Here is a 12,228-nt window from a genome sequence, read left to right as displayed (position 1 = left end):
AGAGAAGGCCATTGTGTGTCGACGCCTCGGTTCAAATTTGTTACATTTAGAGTATCATCACTGTAGTACTCACAAATTCCTCAATTGAGAAACACGTAGCAATCATCGCCACTGTCTGCAAAAACCTTATACCCTCCTGAAAAATTGTTGAGACTCAGTACGGATTTTCTGGATAAGCAAGCCTAGTCACAATAATAAAAAGCATTTACCAGGGCAGCCACTGGGCTGTACCGTTCGGCCATGTCACCCACACGCTAACTGACCAGAGTTGACAAGGGCACCTCAAAATATGGAATGCTCCTCACCATCGCTGGCAGCTCATCGCACACAATGTTACTGATTTATGTAATATTACGATTTACATCATCATCTTTAGCCCACATCTATCCACTCCTGGGTGAAGGCCTGCCCATGTTCGTGGGCAGAGGAATATCGCACATTACAAGGAGAAGTGGGGGGAGTGGAGGTGCATTGTCTTGGGCGCTGGATTATTATTACGCGACTGACAACACAAACCGGGACTTTTAATGCGTGTCCTGGGAAGGCTTACTGCAATGAACCGAGGACAGCGAACAACCTCTTCAACACGGTCCCGTGACAATACATCGCGCCCCCGTTGGCACGTGAACGCAAACGCGCCGAGCATCTCGTCGGCACGCGCCTTTTAACAGTCGCCTCTTAAAAGGCAACTGACAAATACCAAAAAAACATCCTCCTCCGGCTGACGGACACCCGACGTTGTTAATTGTAGGGTTGCAGTCCTAGGGAAATCCTCGAAACAGAGAGAGAGAGAGGCTCGTTGTACCGGCGACTTTGCGCATTGCGAAACGAAGGCCCGCGACTGAACGAAGTTGAAAACTCATTTCTTTAGAGCTGCTTCTTTGTTGTTATAGTTTGTTGTCTCTCCACCCCCCCCTGCCCCGCATAATCTCCGATGAGCATGGTTGGTTGGCTCCGTATGGTGCGAAAGAAGTTTAACATAATACGTCAAAAAACGGACCAAATAAGGAAGGAACAAGTGAATGAACAAACGGACAGACGCGATTTTGTTGTCGCTTATTTAAAAACAGAGGGGAATTGACTACTATAATGAGCCAAGAATGTATGTTAGTTTGTAACGCGCGTGACGTCCCTCCACATGCCGCACCCCCGTCATTAATATTCATGAGCGCGTGGATTTTTACACTCACGCAGAATGTCGAGCGGAAATATTTTTTTTTCGAAAATTCGCTTTAAGTTTGACGTTTCTTTATTGAAAGTGAATCTATTAAATAATTCTACGCAGCAAAAAAGTGGATTTGGTGTCTTTATTTATTTCTTCAGCACTTGAGACAAGAGGTAAGTCTAATGTATGCTTCTACATTATGGTGAAAGAGACATTTCTCGGTGATTTCCCAGATATTGTATCGAATTCCAATTTATTTCAACCCCAGCGACCGAAAACGGAAGAGAATAAAGTTTCAGTGAATTTGAACAAATTGAAGGTCAGTTAAATACAGTGCCTCAGTGACATGAAGTGAGGTGTTTTATGACGTAGTTTTGTGCAAGAATCACTGCCAATAATACAGCGCTACAGTGAACTGCAGTGAAGTGTTTTAATGACGTACTTTCGTGCAAGATTCACTGCCATTAAATCTACGCGAGATGCAATTATGCCCGGCTCAACTTTTTCGTAAATATTACAGCTTCCGTCCTAGGAAGGTCAAACAGAGCCCGTTTTGCTGTTATAAGCGTTGGTTGTTGAGTTGGCGTGAGGGTGGATTGATGGGCGTGTTGGTTGGGTGCATCGGTGGCCTTTGAAGATGGGGAGGTGGGGAGGGGGCAGGACTTTCGGAAATAGGTTACTAAGGAGGCTCGGGACCTCACACTCTCGGTCTCACTCGAGCGGGAGGCTGCGGCAAGGAAGTCGTCTTTGCTTGGCACACATGTGCTACGGGAGGTGCGTGCGATCGTAAATTCCTGGACTCTGCCCTCCCCCCCGCCCGCCCGCAATGATTACGTCTGTAATTACGGGCGTGCGGTTTTGCAGGCTGGCCTGACCTGACCTCCTCCTGGCGCGTGCGGTGCGGCGTGTGCGCATGGATCGCGTTAAAGCCTCGGAATCTCCACCATCACCGCCATCATCACGGTCTGCGCGGTCAGTCGTGCGGAGAGGGCGAGCGAGAGAGAAAGAGAGATATTCATTCTCTCGCCTGCCCCGAGAAAATTCCATGGAGTTTTATATCGGCGGGCGGAGCTGCTGTTGATTTGCCCCACAGAGTGGGTACACTATTTTAGCGATCGCGGTGGGGATGATGGGCCGAGTCGGCTCCCCCTCCAAGACTGAGTCGCCATCGGCAGGACCCACCTCAAAAGGCTCGAGTCTCAGAAAGACTTTCCCGGGTGAGCGCTGGAATTTGAATGCTATACGATATCGCGTGATTATGCACCTAAATGTATTTCATAAACTGAACGTGTCAAATCGGACCGTTTCATCCGACTGATATCAAACGCGGCGCATTTTCTGAGCGGCGATTAAAAGCAACTTGCTGATTACGCTTGCGCTAATGGCATGCTGACGACAGACGCTCGCTGTAATTGACTCATCAGCAGTCTCGGGGATGGAGTGCGCACTTTATATGTATTTAAATATCTGGATCGGTTAACGATGGTGTTCGAGGCTACTGAACACCATTTGCCCTTTGATCATGTGCATCCGGAGAGCCTTATTGAGCATTCGCTTAACGATACTAATGATCGGGTTATGTAAATTGTTCGTTGATGCAGGGGCTCTGAGATGGGGTTCGCGGACCCCATTTGTGGATGGTCAAGTGACGGATTAAAAAGACGTCGTCTATTATTGATGCTTTTATAATTGGACGGCAATTTGAGCTTAGTTGATACAACTACAGTGACAAAGATCCCCCCGTGTTGCCTTTAACAGACCGTTGGGGCAAGTGCTGTTGGCGAGCAGCACCTATTAAGGCCAACGTGGCACACGTGGGTGTCGTTGGCGAGCATCCACGCCAGGCCGCCTTTGTCTTCCCAATGCTGATTGTTTGCACAGTACCAGATGCTGGATTAATGACGATTCGACCTAGGCGAGGCCCAGGACCGGTTGTTTGAATATTGGTTATCGATTTTGGCCGTGAGCAGAAAACGGCGCAACGCACTCACCACTACACTCCCACTGATAAGAAAAATAAGGATTCCCCGTATAGCCTTTAACAGACTGTTGTGGCAAGTGCTGTTTTGCAAGCGCTTATGATAGCCGGCACGGCGCACGGGGGTGGTGGGTGGTAGACACGACGCCCGGCCGCCTTTGTCACTCCGGTGCTGATGTTTTACACCCATTTAAGGCTGAGTCGCCCTGGGGGAAGCCACAGGACCGGTTCAAAAAAAATCACCGCTGTAATTGGCCGTGAGCGGGAGTCGGGACTCCCACTGATGACAAATCCAACTTGCACGCGCCCACGCCGCAGTACGGAAGTCTACCTCCGATGAGCGCGGTTGGATACGTGTGGTGCGAAAGGGGTTCAACGTGAGTACATACTTGGGACGGGTGGCGGTGCCGCGGTGGCTAGGAGATGTTAACTACCTCGCCTGGTGTACAGGAGGTTGTGGGTTCAATCCCGACCCTGACGGCTGCTGTGTATTTGGAGTTTGTGTGCTCCCTCTCACCCCGTGGTCGCGTGGATTTTTCTCCGGGCTCGGCCAGGTTCCTGCCCCCCCCTCACCCCTCCACATTTATAAACACGCGTTTAGAGTATTTGGCTGATATACATTTACACGTGTTGATAAGCTACTTCGTTGGGCCATCATTCGTGGCCGGGTCGCTTCTGAAAAAGAGCTACATAGCTCAGTGAGCCTTACCTGGTAAAATAAAAAGAAATTGTTTCGTTTATCGAGTGCCGTCGCTCGCAACTCTCCACGTATCGATCCCCCCCCCCCCCCCCCCCCGTGGCACTGGCGACGCGCCCAGGTGCCGTCGACAGCTGGGAGACAACCTCGGGGTGCGGTTCACCGAACTTCTCTACTGCTGCGGCTGCTTAGCACGCGACTGCTATCGAGGCGCTGTTGAAACATCACCCGAGGTTAATAATGCAGTTAAAAAAATGAATAAAAAACCAGCATAAACGGAACGCGCAGCCAACAATTCTCAGTTCAAACCGTTGTCCCATTATACGCACGCGAGCGATGTGAATTATCGTGCGAGTGATGGAGTTGTGAATGCTCCTGTACCATTGCTATCGGTTGGTTTCCATTGTTTTTTTTTTTAGACTGGGACTTTGCTCGTTCTGGCTTGTGCCTTGATGAGCGATTTTTTTTCTCTCTCTATCTGTCTCTCTGCATTCTCTCTCCCTCCTGGCCCTTGACCGCTGCGCCATGACCTCTTGTCAGGGCTGCCTTTGTCTCATTGCTAGAAGGGAAATACGCGTGGCCGAACGCGCGTCAACGGTGCCGAGAAGCAGTGAGCGCTGACAACGGTGGTCCGGACCTCGTTTTCCCCAAGACGAGGGGGTTCGTGTATTGAAAACTTTTCCAAATTTACTGAGGTCGGAAATGTTCGTGTCACTCGGCAATCTGTGCACCCCTTGCGAAAGATTGTTCCTTCCCAAGGGATTATCCAGGTAAAATACATCTCATGTTTTTTTAATATATTTTTTAGCTTGTGTATCAGTACCAAGGAGTGCCCAATGGGAGACGGCTTAAATGTTCAATAATTCATTGTCTTTGAAGACCAATCTTAAGAGGTTTAACCTTAAAGAACCAACCGTTGTGCATATATTTTCCTTTCGGATGAACAGGGGCAATTTAATTTGAATGCAAAATAGCATTCAGGCTTTCAACCAGCATGAGCAGGGATTGAACACAGCCTCCTGTACAGAGCTCAGTGTATTCGTCTATAACCAGTGTAATGGATGCCAATTTGTTTCATGTTCCAGTACCCATAATATAAATTACAAATAAATGATCATTAAGTTCGACTCATATTCGATCTAAGGCCCGTCAAAGGCCTCCCCACTATGTGTCAATTGTGGGCATGATTCGGCCATACTTCACCACGGTTGGTCAGCGCAGATTTGTGAAGTGGTACGGTGGAGGGCCCAGGGCCGGATATTTACGGGACTCATCCCTGCCATATGATTGTGGAGTTTCCAAACACTGGCTCGGCGCTGTAAACGGGAGATAAGCACCGCATCGACGCTCGCGTTTGAGCAGGAAATCACTTTGACTCGGAGTACGTACGTACGTGTATATGTTGAACTTATTTCGCACCGTACGTAGCCAACCGTGCTAATTAATCGGAGGTGAGGAAAGTGAGCAGAAAGGCGGGGGGGGGGGGGGTAAGGGAAATGAACTGGCTGAATGGGGTTTGTAGATCCGTATGCACCATAAGCCACGTGGTACACATGATAGAATGCCAGGGACAGTGTGGTTTCTTTTTGTCTGTGCTTGGAGAAATGGGATTTGAATTAAGAACAGAGGCTGCGGAAATGGTAGAGGCACAGGGGGACCGGGGAGGAGGTGATGAGATTCTCCATTGATGGGCGCGGAGGTTTGCAGTGAACCAGCGAATGCTCCATCACTCACAGCTCGCTTGAGTTTTCAAGTTAATTCAGTCAAGGTGCTGGCAAAAGGGGTCCATTGAATTGAATTGCTCGAGTCTGCCTAGGCACATGGTAAAATAACATCAGGGTGGACCAAAAGTCGGGACACGTAGGATTATTATATTTATTTTAACAAATCCCCCGGTGGTTATTTCATTTATTTTTTAACACATGATCAAACTAACTTCCATGAACATTAAAGCACGCATGAATTATGTTTTAAATTAATTTAGGACTGATCGTTTTAAGATGACAGCTGCCTTCTTTCGTGTACGTAAAAAAAAACTAATGGAACTCGTTTGTCTTTAGTCAATTGGCAAACCGAGTACGACGTTTCGCCTGATGATGCTAGTTGTAATTACTGGCGAAACGTCGTACCTCGATTGTAAATGTTGTGGATTTACTCTCCAACGAACCGGTGTGGTGTACAAGTGTCGTGGTGTTATTTCACACGGACAACTTATTTCATCCTGTGTCACTTTATTCGTACAGAACTCCTCGCGTTCAACGCCACGCGTCTCCGTCGCAACTTTTCCTCTTTCTACTGCTCGTCCGCTATGCTTCGCTCGCTCTCTCTCGCCCCGCTAGCCTGCTATGTTGCACTCTGCTAGCTTCTCCACTGCTAGCCACTTACTATACGCTCTGCTAGCTTCTCTACTGCTAGCCTTATCACACTCGCACTTAGGATTCCGCTAGCCTCTCTACTGCTAGCCTGTCTACCAACTTGCCCCGTGCCTCCAGCGGGCGATCAGCCAACACCGCTGGAGAGGACGAGGTGTCGAGAGCGGGGTCCCGGACTTCTCTCGTAATAATCTTCTGCCTTCACTGCAACCAGCTCAACTGCGTTGAGCTGTCGCCCACGCGGCTTATCGCCTCCATCTCCCGCCTGCGAGGCGCCTACACCGTGTTTGCATATGTAGCCAGCCAATCACCGCGATGCATCTTAATTGGTCGCCTCTCTCTGGTTGCTCACTCTCTGTGTCCCTCTCTGCACCTGTTCACCCTGACGTGACCTCACCGTCCGCAGGTCACGCATGTTGTTACTCCACTACACAACGAATGTGCACGTTCTCTTTACTTGACGGACCTTACTAATTGGCTGCGATCGGGTGGTGCCGGGTTTAACGACACATTTATATTAACGCGATGTAACCCAAAAAAAAAAACTACATTATGGAGGTGAAGCTGTTGGGCTTTCTGGCAAGCCAATTTTTGCGCAGCTGCAATAAGTTTTGTTTTACGGACCACCCCCCCCCCCCTTCCTGCGTGCGTGCGTTGCGGCGAGAAGCAGCAACACGCACACGAGGTCAGTGAACAGCAGTTGTCTCACTTTTACCCCAATTATCCTGTGACATCGGCCCAAAAAAATGAACACGTAGTTTACGCGTAACTTTTAAACGAATGCCTTGCGCGGATTGGTGGTAACAGTGAGCAGTGTTAACCGTATTCTCCGGAAAGTAAAATGCACCCAGAAAGTTTGCCTAGGCGCCAATAACATTGTACATTTATTGTCTAAGACAAAGACCCCCTCCATATAGCCTTAACAGACTGTTGGGGCAAGTGCTGTTAGAAAGCACCTATGAAGGCCGGCACGGCACACGATGTTTTCACGTCGCAGATGATCATCACTGGCCATGAGCGGGAATCGAACTCACGTGGCTAGTTTCGTAGTGCAGTGCACTGACCATTATACACTACCACTCGCCACATGGTCACAAAGACCCCCCCCTATAGCCTTAACAGAGTCTTAGGGCAAGTGCTGTTAGCGAACACCTATTTAGTCCAGCACGGCATAAGTGGATAGGGGTGGATGGCCAACGCTACGTCCGGCCGCCTTTGTCTCCCTAGTGCCGACATTTATACACCGCACCAAGTACTTATTTGAAGCTGGGTCGACCTAGGGGAGTCCCAGGACTGGTTTAGACAATATTCACTGGTGTTGGCCGTGAGTGGGAATCGAACTCAGGTTGCCGAGTTCGTAGCGCAGCGTGCTAACCACTACTCTACCGCTCCCCACATGGTCTTACACACTCACACGCGCACGCACACACATACCGGATATGAGAAGCACCCCTAACTGTTGCTTTGGAGTCGAGTGTGCCAACCATCACTTCCCGGCAGCATCCCTTCCCAAGAACCAATTTTTATCGAGAAGGCGCTGCAATATTTTCACCCCTTTCATATAAATCCCTGCGCCCTTTCTCGGTTGTATTTCACCTGCGTCGCGCATTAAAGAAGTCCTCAGCATGCTCAAGATGTGATCAATGGATGAGTGCTTTCGTAGAGAGCACACACAATTTATTCTCCACTAAACCGGGAGGATTACATCTGAAAGCTGAAATGATCACGATGCTCACTCGTGAAGCAAAAAGGATGGGTGGTTGGCTGGAAGGATTAGTGGGTAAATGGGTGGTCAATGATTGGAAGGGTGAATGGGTAGATGGATTGGTTAGCTGGTGGATGTTATGATTGAGTCGGCGGATTGATGGGTGGGTTATCGGATGGATGAAAGAGTGCATGGGTGGGTTGGTGGGTGAGTAATACGATTATGAATGACTAAGTGGGTCGGTGAGTGGGTAGATGGGGCGGTTGTTGGCATCATTGGAATATTTGAGTTAGGATTAACAACTTTATATCAAGTGAGCGGTTACACCGCTTCTTTGCTCATCAGCTCATTCGTTCCCACAAAAAGCTGATTCAAACTTGCTCACATGCATGTGGCAATGTATTTATGGGGAGCTGTGGTGCAATGGTTAGCGCATACTTCCGTGGACCCGGCGGTACAGGTTCGATTCCGGATCACGACCAATACAATTTATGAATATTGGAACAGCCCTGAGTCTCCTCTAGGTCGACTCAGCCTTGAATTAGTATCTGGTATGGGTCGGTAAAAACATCTGCACTTCGTGTGCCGTGCCGGCCTTCGTTAGATGCACGCTGACGGCACTTGCCCCAAAAATCTGTCGAAGGCTATACGGCGGATCTTCACCCTTGTGTGAGTGGGTGTGTGAGCGAGCAATGGTGTAAATGAACCGTGTGTATCGAGAGCAGGGAGGAAAGGAGGCAACATTCCGGGCGAGAGTCGATCTGTGATGAGCACAGACAGCTCGGTAGAGAGTGTCGCGTGTAGCTCTCTTCATTCAGCAAGCCCCGCCTCGCCAATGCCGGATTTTAGTTATCGTGTCCTCCGGATTATGAGACGCTGCGGAAAGTAAGATGCACCCCCTCCCAATATAGCCTCGACAAATTGTTGGGGCAAGTGCTTTTAGCGAGCCAAGCACCTATGAAGGCCGTCAAGGGGGTGAGTGGCCAGCACCACGCCCAGCTGCCTTTGTCTCCCCGGTGGCAATGTTTACACACCGCACCAGGTACTCATTTGAGGCTGAGTCGACCTAGGGGGAGGCCCAGGACCGTTTCAGATAATCATCACCGATGCTGGCCGCGAGCGGGAATCAAACTCGGAACACGCACACTACACACGTGTACACACAACTAACGGATTATGAGATGCGCCTCCAACTTTTACTTTAAAATACATAAGCTGCGGGCATGGGGGGGGAGTGTGTGTCTGATTATCTTATAATCTGGAGAGTACGGTAACCAACAGCATCTGGATCTGTCTCGTGACATGAAAGCAAGTACGTTTCTGTTATACCACATGGCTTCAAAGTGTACCTTGTCTGGCATAGAAAATGTGGTGGCATCAGCTGCGCTTAATGGCAAATGACAGCTGCTGCTGATTTGAGGGAGGAGATTGGTGCAGCCTTGCTCGAATTCTTTTTTTTTTAAACCCTCTACGACCCATGCACATAAATCACCCTAAACTCACGCTACATCCCTGCATCTCAAACGTTAACCAGGGATTCAACTTGGCCATGTGTTTGGTTAGACTGTCTAAGGATACCTGGTGTCATAAACTGGATTGCGAGGTGGCCAAGAGCCTGCAATAGAGTATGCATTTTAACACGTAGGCTTTCACGACCAATATTATTCATAATAAAGGTTTTTGGGTTAGATCGCGTTATTTATGAATGTGTCTTAACTCTCCACCACCCGACACGGACAGTCAGTAAAAAAAAAGTGTCACGTTGACAAAAAACAAATAGTTCACTACTTTAGCCCACCGTGCGGAGCGTTGTGAGCGCTGCCCACTCACACTTCTGGATTTTCTCTGAATGCTCCAATCTGCCAAACATTCCAATTGCAGGATTCTCCAAAAAAAGCTTTTGAGACTCAGTAAGGCTTTCCTTGAATATAAAAAATGGCATGCTTACTCATGATGATGATGATAATAATAAGAGCACGTGATAATTATTAGCAAGAGCGACTTAATTCAAAAAGAAACAATTTTCTGCATCTCCGTGTATATTATCATAACACTCAAATACAAAACACCACTCGTGCAAGTTTCACATCGAGCTTGTTTAATGTGGGTTCTACACACATCCCACCCCACCTCCTGCCCCCACCTCTCTCCCACACCGCGATACCACAACCAGGTATTGAAAACGAGCAAGGCTGTGATTTCATTTGAGCATGGGGACACTTGGAGCCAAATTTACGCCTTGGGAAAAGAAAAAAACCAATTGTCTCGGTCTCAGTTTTGGCAAAATAAGTGTTGACGTTTCCCTTACCAACTTTGGGCCGGCGGCGAATGTCCTAGCCATGCCGATGCACTTCTGCCATCTCACCAAGGCGTGGATGATGCCTGATGTAAAGACAATGATTGTACACTCTGCATAGGTATGTGTGTGTGGCACACACGCACGTGCGCACGCAAGCAATACATGCGAACAAAGATCCCCCTTATATACGAGATAGACTGCTGCAGCAAGAGCTATTAGCGAGATCTGATCAAGGCTGGCGCGGTGCACGAAGTGGGTCGGTGTGGCCATCGCCACGCCCGTCCACCTTTGTCTCCACTGTGCCGATGATTTTACGCATCGCACCGGGTACTCATTAAACACTGAGTCGACCTAGGAGAAGGCACCAGGTGCAGTTCATATAATCGCCAAATGGTGTTTTAGCCACGGCTGGGAATCGAACTGGGGTCGCTGGGTTCGTAGTGCAGTGCGCTAACCGCAACAATGCCACTTTTTTTCTGTGTTTTAGATTGTTGTCCTTACCCCGCACGTCCAATGGCTACGTTCGTTGCGAAAGTTCAACATACACTCATACATCAACACATTTTACACACATCTTACACACAAACACTTGCGCGCGCGGGATACGATTGCTCATTTTTCCAGCCGTGCCTGTGACGGCAATAGGGACCCTCGCGATCTCGCAACGCGGCCAACCAAGGCTACGGTAATTGGCTCTATTCGCCGTCGCTCGCTGCGGGCAGAACGGCAAGCTGCCTTGGCTCCCGCAAGTAAATTCATTGGGAAATGAGTGGTCAAGAATCTGCGTACGGGGAGGGAGGCAGGCGTGCGGGGTTTTTTTTGTTGGGGCTTCTCCACGCGGTGGTGTCGGCGGCGGCAGCAGCAATTCAGCCCCTCCCGGCACACAGCCCCCTATGTAACGCGAGACTGGAATTTTGGCTGCGAGACACGTGTTTTTTTTTACTTTTGTTGCTTTTTAACTTCGCTCCCCTCCCCGTATTTTTCCGAAGTGTGGGTGTTGTCGCGCGTGCATCTGAAAACCTCCGAGGCGTAGTAAACACGGCAGAAGTTGAGTGAAATCGAGTGTAGCTTTCCCACACTGCACCACCCCCACACCCGCCCCCAAGTCAAGGCTTAATTTCTAAACCCAATATTTTCCCAGAAATCTGCCAGGCTGGCTTGGATTATTGAGTATCGGCGAGCACAAGGTATACCTTACCCATCGTAATGCTCCTGTATCACTGCCTCGTATATTCCGATAAGCCTTTGAACAGGTTTAGGACAAACTAATGGTGAGATGGATGTTGAGTGTTAAAATAATTCCCAAAACAGCTGTTTCCTGCTCCCAGCTGAAATTAGGCACAGAGTATAGTCCACTTTAATGAATAGATAATTTTGGTAAATGGTCCATTGGGGGCTTTGTGCTTCATGGAGAGTGTTCTAGGCATGCACATGTCGCTTTGTAAAATTCAAAAATCTAGAAGTAATAATATAATAATAAACTTCCTTCATTTAAGCTTCACCCCCCCTCCACCCCCTTCCAATGCGATGAGACGTCAGAATTTGAGGCCACGATCCGATCGAACGATCAATTCCATTTCGCCCGTGGACCAGAACGGAACTGGTACCACCAACGGTAGCAAAAACCTCCGCATAACCAACGTCTTGTATGCCCAAACAGAGGGACTCATTTGACAAGCGATTCATTTCAAATGCTAAGCACGTAATTCACTGGTTTAGAAATTGTAATCGCTAAAAGTGATGCCCCCTAAGGATGTAACGAACGGTGCGATGTGGTCTGGGCTCGTGGACAAATTGTGGTGCGCATGGAATCTGTCATGACCGCTGGATTTACCTGCTGCGGGGACCCACGAGCATCACGCACGAATAGAACACAATCTAATTTTATACTGCACATATACATGTTCACGTTCCGGTATCGATTACACATTGAACACCAAATTCACCGTTTCACGAGTTTTACCTCTGTTATATAATCATATATAACAATAACCGCCATCCGCCACTAAGTG

The 12,228-nt window shown here is 48.7% G+C and overlaps 2 protein-coding genes across 6 annotated transcripts in view; both read left to right on the top strand.

The window, feature by feature from the left end:
• Positions 1 to 12,228, top strand: part of LOC116945217 (extracellular sulfatase Sulf-2-like) — a 155,262-nt gene that overhangs the window by 87,937 nt on the left and 55,097 nt on the right. The window contains exon 1 of one of the 5 annotated variants that reach the window (XM_032959513.2): positions 2,022 to 2,382. The exons of the other annotated variants lie outside the window; for them this stretch is intronic. The gene's annotated coding sequence lies outside the window, so the exon portion shown is untranslated. Of the gene's footprint in view, positions 1 to 2,021; positions 2,383 to 12,228 lie in introns of those variants that run through there. 5 annotated transcript variants of the gene reach the window in all.
• LOC116945221 (extracellular sulfatase Sulf-1-like) overlaps positions 1 to 12,228 on the top strand; it is a 371,767-nt gene that overhangs the window by 307,261 nt on the left and 52,278 nt on the right. The window lies entirely within an intron of this gene.

This window comes from Petromyzon marinus, chromosome 23, assembly GCF_048934315.1.
Source record: "Petromyzon marinus isolate PM22_M1 ecotype Great Lakes invasive population chromosome 23, UKy_Petmar_22M1.pri1.0, whole genome shotgun sequence".
Classification (NCBI taxonomy): Eukaryota; Metazoa; Chordata; class Hyperoartia; order Petromyzontiformes; family Petromyzontidae; genus Petromyzon; species Petromyzon marinus.
Note: the sequence above shows the minus strand (reverse complement) of the source record. Positions and strands in the feature narration are given on the sequence as shown.